This window comes from Mus caroli, unplaced genomic scaffold, assembly GCF_978045245.1.
Source record: "Mus caroli unplaced genomic scaffold, Mus_caroli_1 scaffold_19, whole genome shotgun sequence".
NCBI classification, from domain to species: Eukaryota; Metazoa; Chordata; class Mammalia; order Rodentia; family Muridae; genus Mus; species Mus caroli.
In genome coordinates, this window is record NW_028227274.1 from 72,641,853 (window position 1) to 72,655,895 (window position 14,043).

A 14,043-nucleotide genomic window follows, 5' to 3' on the forward strand; every position below is an offset into this window, starting at 1 on the left:
TGTCACATGTGACAGCAGCAACCCCAGTGTTATGCCCCAGTGCTCTTTGGCAGATAGTTGGGCCTCATGTCTCTTCCTTTCTGGGAGAGTAGAGTTTATTCATGTTTCTTATGGTGGTTTGAATATGCTTGGCCATAAGAAGTGGCACTATTAGGTGTGACCTTATTGGAAGAGGTGTAGCCTTATTAGAGGAGGTGGGTCACTGGGGAGGCAGGGCTTTGAGGTCTCATATATATGCTCAAGTCTGGCCATTGTGATTCAGACCCTCCTCCTGGCTGCCTTTGGATCAAGACTTAGAACTCTTGGCTCCATTGTCATCAAGTCTGCCTGTAAGATGCCATGTTTCTCACCATGATGATCATGGACAGAACTCCTGCAACTGTAATCCAGCTTCAACAGAATGTTCGCCTTTATAAGAGTTGCCTTGGTCATGGTGTCTCTTCACAGTAATAAAACCCTAGCTAAAACATTGCTGTTGATACCTGTTCTCAGTTTGTTTATGCCTCTACTGAACAGGAATGTCTGCAAAACATATCACTACTCATTGCCTTTCCTCCATGGCCTTGTGGGCTATCCATGGGATCTTAAGATGGACAATCCTCCTGTATCTCTTCTGCATTGAAAACTTTTGTGCTTAACATAAAGTAGCTTACAACATAAGCATTCCATATAACCCCCAGGGACAGGCTATTGTAGAAAGAGCCAACAGATGTCTCAAACAATAGTTAGAAACACTAATGGGGGGAGGCTCTAGCCCTTCCAATTATCTAAACAAGGCCTTGTTTACATTAAAAATTTGTAATTGTATGGGAGATGGTGGTGTTTCTGCCATGAAAGGGCACTAGTCACCAAAGAGGAGTAACTAGTAAAGTGATATGGAAAGATGTCATGATGGGAAAATGGTTTGACCCACACCCAGTGTTATTGTGGAAATAAAGATACACATGTGTTTTCCAAGAAGGTGTGGGTCAGCCACTTTGGCTGTGAAAATCTGTGAGTCTAGTGGAACAAGTTTTGACACCAGTCATACACATTGTTTGATCAGCATTAACTCTGTTCAATGGACTACTGTTGGTTCCATGGAAAGTAACTACATAGGATGTTAGAAAGCGCTGGATCTTCATCCTCGAGCTGGATGAAGAACCTATGGGAATTGGCAGCTGTCATTGACCTTTTAAATCCTACCAGTTAGTTAATTGCTGACCTCAGTGGAGCTTGTAAAGGAGGATTATAAGCCTGCATTCAATACCTCTGTGCTATCTTGACTGGTCCCTAAACATTAGCTAAAGCCCTAACCTTCTCTATTGCCTGTTTAAAGTGTAACCCCGCTGCTTGTATTATTTCTGCCAGCATGTGGGAGGATATTCTTATACTTTCTCAACCAACCTTCACTTTGGTACCTGCTAATATTTCTGGGCTGTGGTACAAGGATGGTGAGCTGCAAGAAATGAAAGAAATCAAGGATTTATTGATCTCACCTAAAAGAGTGATAGGAATTGATTGATCCATGTGAGATAGTCACCAACCACCATACTGGTTAAACCAATTAAAAGTGTGAGTTCATTAATCATGGCAGAGTGAGAGCAGTCTAACACCTCCAAAATGCCTGTCTCTTGGTACTGAAGCTCAGGAGTACAGAGATTTTAAAGGCAAAACCGACAATTACATGGCCATTAGAGGGGATGGAGTCAGCTTGCAGCATCTGTCTTTTTGCAGAGCCTCACCATACAGTAAAGACACAACACGTCAATTATTTCTGATTTATGCTTCCTCTAGTTATTTCAGTTTTATGTTTTAGCTTGTGCAGATATTAATTATTTTGGTCAATGCATTTGGGCCACGGTCAGGGTCACATACAGCTTCAAAAGTATTGCCAAGCCAGCTGTGCCTATCAGTGAATGGGTGGGAGGCTGAGAGGTGTCTAGGCACACACAAGACAGATATCAGAACAAGATGGCATTCCTATAGTCAGACTGATTTTAGCTAGAGTGGCAGCAGCAATTACATTAGTGGTCACAGCTACCATCTTCATCCATCGTGTCCCCTCTGTCAGTGATCTTACATAATGTCCCCTCTGTCGGTGATGTCACAAAAAGCATCACTTATGCTCTCAAGGACCACATAGATATTCAACAAAAAATAGGTGCGTGTCTTAATTCTCTTGAAGCTACAAGTAGTTCTTGGGTGATGAGATCTAGGCCTTACTACAGAGATTGGATTTAATATGGATTACCAACACATAGTGTGAGAATGAGTCTTTATAATGAAAGAAAATATAAATTAGAATTAATTAAGGCCCACCTCCTGGGTGCTTGGGCCCACAATTATGATAGTGTGAATGTGGCTTCATTACTGTGGCACAGCCTAGATCTAAAAAAGGCTTCTGATCAGTATCTTACTTAGGGTTTCTATTGCTGCAGCAAAACACCATGACCAATAAGCAAATTGAGGAGGAAAGCATTTAATTTGCCTTATACCTCCATATTGCTGATCATTATCGAAGGAAGTCAGGGTATGAACCCAAAGGGAGGAGCTAATACAGAGGCCATGGAGGATGCTGCTTGCATGGCTTGCTCAGCCTACTTTCTTATAGAACTCAGGACCACCAGTCCAGGGATGGTCCTACCCACAATGGGCTAGGTTGGGTCCTCTTCCATCAATCACTAAGAACATTCCCTACAGCTGGATCTAATGGGGATATTTTCTCCATTAAGATTCTGTCTATTCAGATAACTAGTTTTTGTGCCAACTCAACATAAGACCAGTCAGCACAATCAGATTATTTCCCTGGCTATTATTGCACAAATGATCTTCAATGTGGTTTGAGGCTTCAATTCCTTTATCTTGTTAAAATGTCCCCTTTTTGTTTCTGCTGGGCATAGCAGCTATTATGTTTCTTCTAATCATCTTTACCGATGATGCGGGAAAATACCTCTGGACTAAGCATGAAGATTCATCGTGGACATCTAAAAAATTAAAGAAAGGGATGTGGAGTTGTGGAAAGCAGCATTAGCTTGGACAGAGTGACAGACAGAACAGAGCTATGGACAATAGCATGGCCATACCTCCAAGCAGTTTCCATTATGAAGAAGAGACATGTCCCTTTCCCGCAAACAGACAAATACGTTTATGTGAATATGACTTTTAGTTAAGAACAGTGTTTAACAATAGTGTAAGGAACCTTGGAGTTCACTCAGAACACCACAAGGCCAAGTTCTCAGCACAAAGGAGATTTATTTGTCCCTGAGGGAGAGAGGACAGGGAAAAGGGACAAAGATAGGAGACAGAGGAAGAGGGAAAGGGAAAGGATATTTGTCCTAGGGGACAAAGGACTGCTTTTCACTAGGGAAGAGACAGATGTGGACCAAAACCAAATGGCGGCTTATCAAGGTAAAAGTAAATAAACACCTCATTCTAACATAGAGTTTCCACTTTTATCTTTTAAAACAGTCATCCATGTAGCAGAGGATGGTCTTATCTGGCATCAATAGGAGGGGAGGTCCTTGGTCCTGTAAAGGGTTGATGCCCCAGTGTAGGAAATTGCTAGGCAGTAAGACAAGAGTAGGTGGGTGGTGGGGGAGCACGCTCATAGAAACACGGAGGAGGGATGATAGGATAGGAAATTTGCTGAGGGGAAACAGAAGGGGGATAACATTTGAAACGTAAATAAATAAAATAACCAATAAAAGAAAAATTTTTAATTGAGAATGTTAATTAGATGATCCTGAAAGATCCTGACAGAATGTAAAAGGTCACAGAAGCCCTGAAATTGGCAAGATAGATTTCATTGTTAGAACTAGCTTCACTGATTTAGAAAAATAGAGGTGCACAATGCTCTGGCCACTCCTCGAACCTGTGTGTCTGCCAATGTTCTGACCAGGTGTATGCCCACTGATGAAGCCCATTGCCAGGTGTTTGTGATATTGGTTGCTGAGAAAGAGTCAGAAAATCTCCCCAGCGACCACAGCCCGGCCAATCCTGAGTTGCTACACCTGCACCAGACTCTTTCCTTGTACCCTTCCCATACCCATTTCTTGAGAATAGACATTGTTTAGATCTGGAAATCCCCTACTCTCCCCCTTCTCTTTTCCTCCCTGAGGGCCTAAAAAAACTGGGACCTCTTTCCCCTCTACCCCTGCGTGGGATATGAGTCATCCCCAGAGCTCTGGCTTTCCCTGAATAAAGCCTCATGTGGTTTGCAACAAGCTCGGTCTATCATGAGTTCTTGGGTGTCCGCTATTGTCCTGAGGCCTGAGCAAGGGGCTCCTCTCGGTGTCTTTCAATCCAAAGGGGACTTGCCTGTTGGACTTCAATATTTTGATAGCTGGACCTTGGTAGTAAGCCCCAGGAGGCTTAATGAGGCCAAATAAGGGACTAGACTATGGTGGCTAGCTTTTAGGAATGTAGTCTAATGGTTTTTAGCAAGTCAGAGCTAATGACAGAGCAAGGCAAAGCCTGCCAGAGCCATGTTTGCTGTGTTTGGGCTGACTAGAGTCCTTTCAAATAGGCTACTCACAATTTTCCTGTCCCTGAAAGAACCTAGTGGGGAAACCCCCACTCAACTCCCGATTCAGCATACACCCATTCGGCATACACCCAAGAATCACGAATAGAACACAACACCTTGATGTAACCACATGAGGTATTTTAATGGCAGAGCTCCGGGTCGAAACGTATCTCACACAGGAGACAGTGGATTCGACCACGAGGCTTGGAAGCTAGGGGTTTTTATAGAGAAGGAGTGGGGCTGGAGGAGGAATTGGCACGGTTTCACATGATTGGTCCATTTAAACATCAGCAGCCTGAGGTCAGAGGGGTGGGAGATAGGGAGGCGATGGGCCTGCCCGGGCATGTCCTGGTCTGTTCTGCTATGTTCTCAGCCCCAGGTTTCAAAGCTCACAACCAACTCTTTGGGCTATTTGACATACATTTCATGAATCACAGGTCTCAAGTTTTATTTCCTTTCATTCCCCTCTTCTTCTGTTTAGACTAATTCTAATCATAGAATTTTAGAAATTGGTGTCCCCTAACTCTTCATCTACTTGAACTATAGGTTGATATTGCCTTTGAAGAACCATGAGTTTTAGTGTATCAATTCTACTCTGGATGAAAGCCACTCCTCTATTTATTATACAAGGGCCGAAAACTAAAGCTAAGCACATCATAAGGATTGGTCCGGCTACAGCGGAAATCAAAGAAGTTATCCAAGATGGTCGTGACTCAAACCATGACTCAAACCACCCCCATTGAGCATCCCGTTCCTGTTTCCTTCGCTCTAATCTTTCTCTCAGTTTCTGCATAGAGTCTCTAACTATTCCTGTATGATCTGCATAGAAGCAGCATTCTTCTTTAAGGGCAGCACACAGTCCTCTTTCCTTTAGGAACAACAAATCAAGACCTCTCCTGTTCTGCAAAACTACCTCAGACAGGGAGGTCAAAGATTTTTCTAAAGCGTCAATGGACTTCTCTATTGCCGCTAGGTCTTCATTGACAGCATCCCTCAAAGACTGAATTCCCTGTCTTCCTTCTATCAAAGCTGACACTCCTGTCCCCACTCCTACTGCCATACCTATTCCCATGAATGCAGCCAGGGTTAAAGTAATTGGTTCTCTTTTTGACCGCTGGCCAGCATAGCTTTCTTCTAAACTGGATGCAGGGTGATAATATATGCAGGATAACAGCTGGATCATGACACAAAAATCATGAGATGAATTAAAAACCTTAGTTGATACACAGGGAGTAAGTCCTGTATTGCAAGCCCACCATCCAACTGGGGAAGATACAAGATAGTAATTAGCTTACGTTCTGGACACGGACTTAATTTGTCCGCATAGGTGTTTGTGGGTGGAAGGTGGGGTGCCTATACAGAGACCTGGACTCCTCTCGGATACTTCAGTCAGGGTCAGTTTTTGTCCTGTTCCCCAAGAGCAGGAAGTATGGCTGCTGGTTCTGTTGAAATCTCCATTGAAGGCAATTCCTTCATAATAAGGCAGACCCGAGGACAGGCATAGCCAGTAGTCCTCAGTAGTGCTTGGATCAGATCTATTAAGGGCATAAAAGGCTCCTCTCACTAGGTTAAACATCCTCTGTCTTGTTGAAGGAATTGTGGGGGTAATAGTTAGAGGTACCTGAGGAGTGGGAGGTTGGGTGATAGCGGCCATAATAAGGGGGTCCGCAATCACTAGAGTAGGCTGAGTAATAGTATGGGTGTGGACTTGGTTGGGGGGCCTAAAGGATTGTAGGGGGTCTCTATTTTTAATCTGATAGTGAACAATAATCCCTCATCATATCTTTCCTTGTAAATCCTAAGACCCCAGGTATACCCTTTTGTCCATCCCAGAGCTCTTTTTCCTGGTTCAGTGAAGGTGACACAGAGCAGATGGCACCAGTCAGTACACTCATCTAGGTCAAATCCTCCAGGTACGTAAGACGCTAGGGAATAGTTGGCTGTCACTCTAATATAGTCCCAGCTCAAGGAGGGCTTCCAGTGGGCTGTACCTGAAGTCTCGCAACCCCAGCTCTTACAAAAGAAGTCAGCCTTACCTCCACATGTTGGATTGAGGGACTGACTTCGGTGGGGCCCAGGGCAGACATAGAAGGGATGGGATCGAAGCATACTTCTATCCCTTTGGTTAGAGCAACCACCCCATGGGTCTCTCGAATGTTTTTCTATGTACGGAGGGGGTGTTAAAGGTGCCCTCTGAATGTCAGAGTACCCCTCCAAGTCCCATCTAGGAGAGGCTCCTATAGCCAACTTACAGATGTCAGGGAAAAGATCAGGCCACCAAGTCCACAGAGGGTGTACCTCGGCGATTGTCCATACAGCCCTACCCCCCCACATTGAGTACCTCCCACGTTTGTTGAACAGGACTGTGGGGGTTTGTCTTAGTCAGGGTTTCTATTCCTGCACAAACATCATGACCAAGAAGCAAGTTGGGGAGGAAAGGGTTTATTTGGCTTACACTTCCATGCTGCTGTTCATCACCAAAGGAAGTCAGGACTGGAACTCAAACAGGTCAGAAAGCAGGTGCTGATGCAGAGGCCATGGAGGGATGTTCTTTACTGGCTTGCCTCCCCTGGCTTGCTCAGCCTACTCTCTTATAGAACCCAAGACTACCAGCCCAGGGATGGTCCCACCCACAAGGGGCCTTTCCCCCTTGATCACTAATTGAGAAAATGCCTTACACTTGGATCTCATGGAGGCATTTTCTCAACTGAAGCTCCTTTCTCTGTGATAACTCCAGCTGTGTCAAGTTGACACAAAAATAGCCAGTACAATTGACCCCTTGTCAACTTGACACACAAACACATCACTGGTAAGCCTCAACCTTTACATTTGTATTCATCCCCAAGATCTAAATAACTTTAAAAGTTCCACAGTCTTTACATGTTCTTAAATTTTCAATCTCTTTAAAATATCCATCTCTTTTAAAATCCAAAGTCTTTTTACAATTAAAAGTCTCTTAACTGTGGGATCCACTAAAACAGTTTCTTCAAGAGGGAAAATATCAGGGCACAGTCACAATCAAAGCAAAAATCAATCTCCAACCGTCCAACGTCTGGGATCCAACTCACAATCTTCTGGGCTCCTCCAAGGGCTTGGGTCACTTCTCCAGCCATGCCCTTTGTAGCACACACGTCGTCCTCTAGGCTCCAGATGCCTGTACTCCACTGCTGCTGCTGCTCTTGGTGGTCATCTCATGGTACTGGCATCTCCAAAACACTGCATGACCCCTTCAGTCCTGGGCCGTCAATTGCAACTGAGGCTGCACCTTCACCAATGGCCTTCCATGGCCTCTCACAGTGCCGAGCCTCAGCTGCTCTGTGTGACCCCTTCATGCCTTCAAAACCAGTACCACCTGGGTGACCCTTACACATTACCAAGTCCCACTGCAGAAGGAGTACAACCTTGCCTATCTCTGGAACACAGCCTCCTTGTGCTTTCAGAAAACACTTCCCAGAAGATGTCACCTCAACGATGCTGGTCTCTTCTTAATCACCGCTAATTTCTTAGCTCCAGCTAACCAGCATCAATAGTCCCAGTAATGCAAAGTTTTTGCTTTAGTAGTTCTGGTATCTTGTTAATCACAGCTGATTCTTCAGCCCCAGCTAACCAGAACTACAAAATCTTCACAATCAAAACAGCAATGGCTCTGAAAAGAGTCTTTAATTTTCCCTCTGAAATTTCACAAACCAGACCTCCATCTTCTGCACTGTTCTCAACATTATCTTCCAAGCTCCTACACAACATCTGACAGAGCTCTTAACAACTAATGGATCTTCAAGCCCAAAGTTCCAAAGTCCTTCCACAGTCCTCCCCAAAACATGGTCAGGTTGTCACAGGAATACCCCACTCCTGGTACCAATTTGTCTTAGTCAGGATTTCTATTCCTGCACAAACATCATGACCAAGAAGCAAGTTGGGGAGGAAAGGGTTTATTCGGCTTACACTTCCATGCTGCTGTTCATCACCAAAGGAAGTCAGGACTGGAACTCAAACAGGTCAGAAAGCAGGTGCTGATGCAGAGGCCATGGAGGGATGTTCTTTACTGGCTTGCCTCCCCTGGCTTGCTCAGCCTACTCTCTTATAGAACTCAAGACTACCAGCCCAGGGATGGTCCCACCCACAAGGGGCCTTTCCCCCTTGATCACTAATTGAGAAAAAGCCTTACAGTTGGATCTCATGGAGGCATTTTCTCAACTGAAGCTCCTTTCTCTGTGATAACTCCAGCTGTGTCAAGTTGACACAAAAATAGCCAGTACAGGGTTGAAGTCCTTTGGGATCGCTCCTACGAAGCAGGTGCAACTTAAGAGGGTTAGTAGTCTTCTTCAAAGTCCACTCATCATGGCTGACTCCAGGGGGTGCTCTCTTGATGTGGGATGCGTGGACCCAAGTGGGGATTTCTTCCACTTTGACCGAGGTGGGCGTTGTCAGTAGCACCAAGTAGGGTCCCTTCCACCTCGGCTCTAGGTTTCCCGCTCAGTGTCTCCTCACCAGGACTGTGTCTCCTACTTCAAACTGGTGTGGCACCTGTGTGTCACCAGCAACATAGGTTTCTTTTAGCTGTTCCCAGACCTCTTTTCTTACTATTTTGAGAGCTTTTAATCAAGTCAAAAGACTAGAAGAAGGAGAGAAAGACACATCCGGGCGATTCTTATCCCCTACAGTCATAAAAATGGGTGGGGGCGCCTTATACATTAATTCAAATGGAGTTAGGCCAAGGGGTCCAGGTGTATTCCAAACCCTGAACAAGGCATAAGGGAGAACGGTTGTCCAATCGCTTCCGCCGGATTCTAAGGCTATTTTAGTCAGAGTCTCTTTTAGTGTTCTATTCATCCTTTCTACATGCCTTGAACTCTGGGGTCTGTATGCACAATGTAATTTCCAATTTGTCCCCAGTTGTCTGGCCAATCCCTGACTTACCTGGGAGATGAAGGCAGGTCCGTTGTCTGACCCCATTACCTTAGGTATCCCAAAGTGGGGAATGATTTCTTCAAGTATCTTCTTGACCACTATATTAGCCGTTTCTTTCTTGGTGGGGAACGCTTCGACCCATCCCGAGAAGGTGTCTATAAAAACTAGGAGATATTTATTTCCATACCTAGCCGGTTTCACCTCAGTGAAGTCGGTTTCCAAGTAGGCTCTAGGCCTGTCTCCTTGCAGTCGTTTTTCTTCCTGGAGCCTGCTAGACCCAGCATTGGTAAGTGCACAAGCACGGCAGTTTTTTACTATCTCTTCTACAATTCTTTTTAATCCAGGAATGTAATAGGGGGACTTACTAACCAATTTTAGTATTTTTTTTAGTTCCTAAATGAGTCAGATGGTGTATGTTAGCTAAGTAATCTCGCCCCTCTTCTTTTGTGAGGGTTCTTTTATTTATTTCTTCAGCAGCGGGCTGTTGGGTTCTCACCACCAGAGTCATTGGCCCTTGGGCTTCTTTTTTAGCTTCTTGGTCTGCCATTTGATTTCCCTTTTCAACGGGCCTAGTTCTCTTCTGGTCTCCTGGGCAATGGATAATTGCCACCCTACGGGGCAGATGAACAGCTTCTAATAAGCTGAGCATTTCTTTTTTTATTTTTGATATCTTTGCTGGCAGACATCAGCAGTCTACGGTGTCGGTATATTGCTCCATGAACATGAGCCGTGGCAAAAGCATACCGGCTGTCGGTATAGACATTAAGAGCCCTTCCTTCTGCCAGCCTTAAGGCTTGAATTAGTGCAATTAGTTCCGCTTTTTGAGCTGATGTACTCTCTGGCAGGCTGCTGGCCCATATAACAGACTTTCCATCCTCTACTGCTGCCCCAGCCCTCTGCTTACCTTCTACCACAAAGTTGCTTCTGTCCATGAACCAGGTTATCTCCCCTGGCTAAAGTTGGTCTGTGAGGTCCGGCCGGATTCCAGTCTCTTCTGCCAGTATTTCTTCACACTTATGTGCAGGGGCCTCATCAGCCTCAGGTAGTAAGGAAGCGAAGTTGAGAATGGCTGGGGGTGCGAAACTTACTCGCTCTGTCAGCAATAGGCTCTGGTAGTGCATCATTCGGGCATTGGTCATCCAGCAGTCCGGTGGTTGCCTGACGATGCTCTCAAGAGAGTGTGGGTCCACTATGGTAACATTCTGGCCCATAGTCAGTTTGTCAGCATCTCTTACTAGCACAGCCGTGGCTGCTATTGCTCGCAGGCAGGAGGGCCATCCACTGGCCACAGGGTCCAGTTTCTTTGATAAATAGGCTACCGGGCGCTTCCATGGTCCCAAAACCTGGGTAAGGACTCCCCTTGCCACTCTATATTTTCCATCAATGTATAGGGTGAAAGGTTTGTTTAAATCTGGCAGGGCCAATGCCAGAGCCTGCAGAAGTGCCTTTTTGAGAGTTTCAAAGGCTAGCTGGTGTTCTCTGGTCCAGGTGAATTCCCCTTTCTCTTTGGTTAGTGGATACAAGGGAGCTGCCAGTGTGGCAAATCTGGGAATCCAGAGTCTGCAAAACCCAGCAGTCCCCAGGAACTCTCTTACCTGGCAAGCAGTGGTTGGGGCCGAGACCTGCATAACAGCTTTTTTGGCTTCTGTGAGCCACCGTTGTCCATCTCTCAGGACATATCCTAGGTAGGTCACTTCTATCTGGCATAACTGAACCTTTTTAGCAGAAGCCCGATACCACAGCTTACCTAACTCGCCCAGGAGGTTTTGGGTCCCAATTTCACAGTCTTCGCATGTTTCTGCAGCTAGAAGCAGGTCATTTACATATTGCAGAAGAGTCACCTGTGGGTTATTGGCTCAGAAAAGGGCAAGATCTCGGTGTAGGGCTTCATCAAACAAAGTGGGCAAGTTCTTGAATCCCTTAAGCAGCCTCATCCATGTGGGCTGTCCGGCTTGTCCACTCTCGGAGTCTCGCCATTCAAAAGCGAACAAGGGCTGGCTGTTGGGGTGTAACCTCAAACAGAAAAAAGCGTCTTTGAGATCCAGGACTGTGTACCATGTCTGACTAGGTGGCAAGGTGCTGAGGAGGTTATAAGGATTTGGCACCGTGGGGTGTATGTCCTGAACTCTCTTGTTGACTTCTCTAAGGTCCTGGACTGGACGGTAGTCACTGGTCCCTGGTTTTTTTACTGGAAGTTATCCCGTCCCGCGGGATTCAGTTATTCGTGGGTGCGAGGGGGACCGTGAACCTGGAAGGAAATGGGAGGAAAAGAAAGAGAGGCGGAGACCAAGTAGAATTGTACCTATCAAGGTCTCGTTTATTAAGCTGAGGTGCCTTCTTTTTAAAGCATACATCACAGAGAATATGGGAGGGGTCGAGGGCGAATTATACAAAGAACAAAGAAGTGGGCATCTGCTGACATGGGGGCTGAGGTCAGGCGCCAAACTTGCGGGCACTCTGCATCTTATCTCTGGAACATAGATCCTCCTTGACAGCCTTGGGTGTCAGGCTGGGCTCATATAACTCATGTCCTTGGATGTCATGGGAACTCAGGAAGAGATAAGGAAGAGGGGACTATTATTCAACTTTACAGCCTTAGGTGTTAGGAAGGGAATAAGGAGGAAGGGGGGTGGCAACCAGCTCTTAGCACAAGGCCATTTGATTTGTTAAAGAGATTTGTGAAGGGATCACTTTCTCACGGGATGGTCTCTGACATCTCCCCCTTCTGAATTAAATTTAATAAGACCACACTTAACTGAGGTGATTAAATAATCTCTTTATCTTTAGATGAGCGGGCATTACCATGGCTGGGGGGACATTGACCCGATTCCTCCCGTGGGTGCTGTCACAGACCCACACTTGTGGCTCTTGGTATCTTTTGGGGAGGCGAGGCAGAGCCTTAGAAAAATTATTAATTGTAACTGAAATTAGATACCAACCTCTTCCCAAACCGGGTTTGTCTCTCAGGGAACTCAGAAATGGTCTATATGGACCTTCCCCTGCAATACTTAGTTTGCACCCATGCTGGGCCCATACCAGATTCGCATTTTTAACGAACCAGCATGCACAATTCTGAATTTTGTGCAGTTCTCATAGGAGAATTATCAACCTCAGACTCAGTAAGGCCTCTACAAGAATTATGTCAATTGTAACGCCACAATTTGTGGCTCTTAAGCTATAATAGGAGCTGGAGGTCACCCTTCTTCGTCCTTATTGTCTCCAAAACCTAAGGAACCAGGGGGACTCTGCATTAGCAGCAAGGGTGGAAAATTGGAGACGAGTCGCTGTTTCTGCCTCGGTGGGAGGAGGATCTTCTTCGTCTGAGTCCTGGATATCCAGCTGATGGTAGTGGACTGCAACTGGCTTACTTAGAGCAGCTTCAATCTGTGACTTAACAAAACTGGTTAGTTTTTTAAAGGCCCAGGGGCCAAAAGACAAAAGCAGCAAAATACCCAAGAAAGGTCCCAAAAGTGTGGGAAGCAAGGTAGTGACCCAGGGAGAAGTAGAAAACCAATTTTTATACCAATATTCTTGTTTCTCTCTGTTACGTTTTCTCTCTTTTAAACTAGCTCTAACTTTATCTATGCTATCTTGAACTAAGCCAGTCTTGTTAGAGTAAAAACAACACTCTTCTAATATCTGAAATTTTTGTCTTTGTAACCTTAATATTTGTTATATCTTGTCTTATTGTTGAGACCACTACTTTTAAGACAATAACCTTTGCCTCCAATGTTTTATCTACAATAAGTTGGTAATATTCTTATGCATATCATTAACAAAATGATCAGTATGCAGCTGTTGATCTAAAGCTGTGGTAGATATTGAAGTTAAAATTGCAATTAAAGCAGTAAATCTTAAAATTGCTCATTTGACCTTTTTTAAGTTTGCATTCCCAGATTTTTAAACTAAGGATCATATCCTAATTCTAACAGGCAGCAAAACATATGTAAGTCTCTTTAACAAAATCATAACAGCAAATTTCTTATCTAAATTAGGATCTACATAATTAGTTAATTGACAACAATTACAATGAATATGAAAAGACTTGTCAAGATTGGTGATCTTAACTCTTAAAATTATCTAACAATATAGCATATATGTAAGGTACAAAAGCTTTTACAGCTATAGGGGAGTTGGCCTGAATGGCCAAAAACAGTGTCTCTGATGAAATCTTGTTAAATACACTGTAGCAGTCTCTTTGCCTCACAAGTCCTGATTTATAGTTGTCCTCAAATTGACACCAGGTTGGCTCTCCTTGCTGTAGCCCATGGAGAAGATAGGAAGTTTCTTCATCTTGTTTGTAAGTGGCTGCTCTCTCTGATTCCTCTTTTTTTGTGCACTTAACACAGCTTTCTTGTCATCACTGCCAGGGCACTCATGAACTCACAGGTCAGTCTGTCACAGGAATCATTCTGGAAGCTAGCATGCTTCTGCAGTATTCTGTGGATAAAACAGAAACACCGCCCTCTTTCCCCCATAATAACCTTCTGTTCAGGCTTATGCCAGGTGTCAATGAGTGGATTCTTATCATCTTACCTAGACATGATTATGTCTAGTTTTAAGATAATATGAGGCATTTATTAAGTTCTTAGACATCTGAATTTTAAAATTCTTAAAAATAAAAGTAT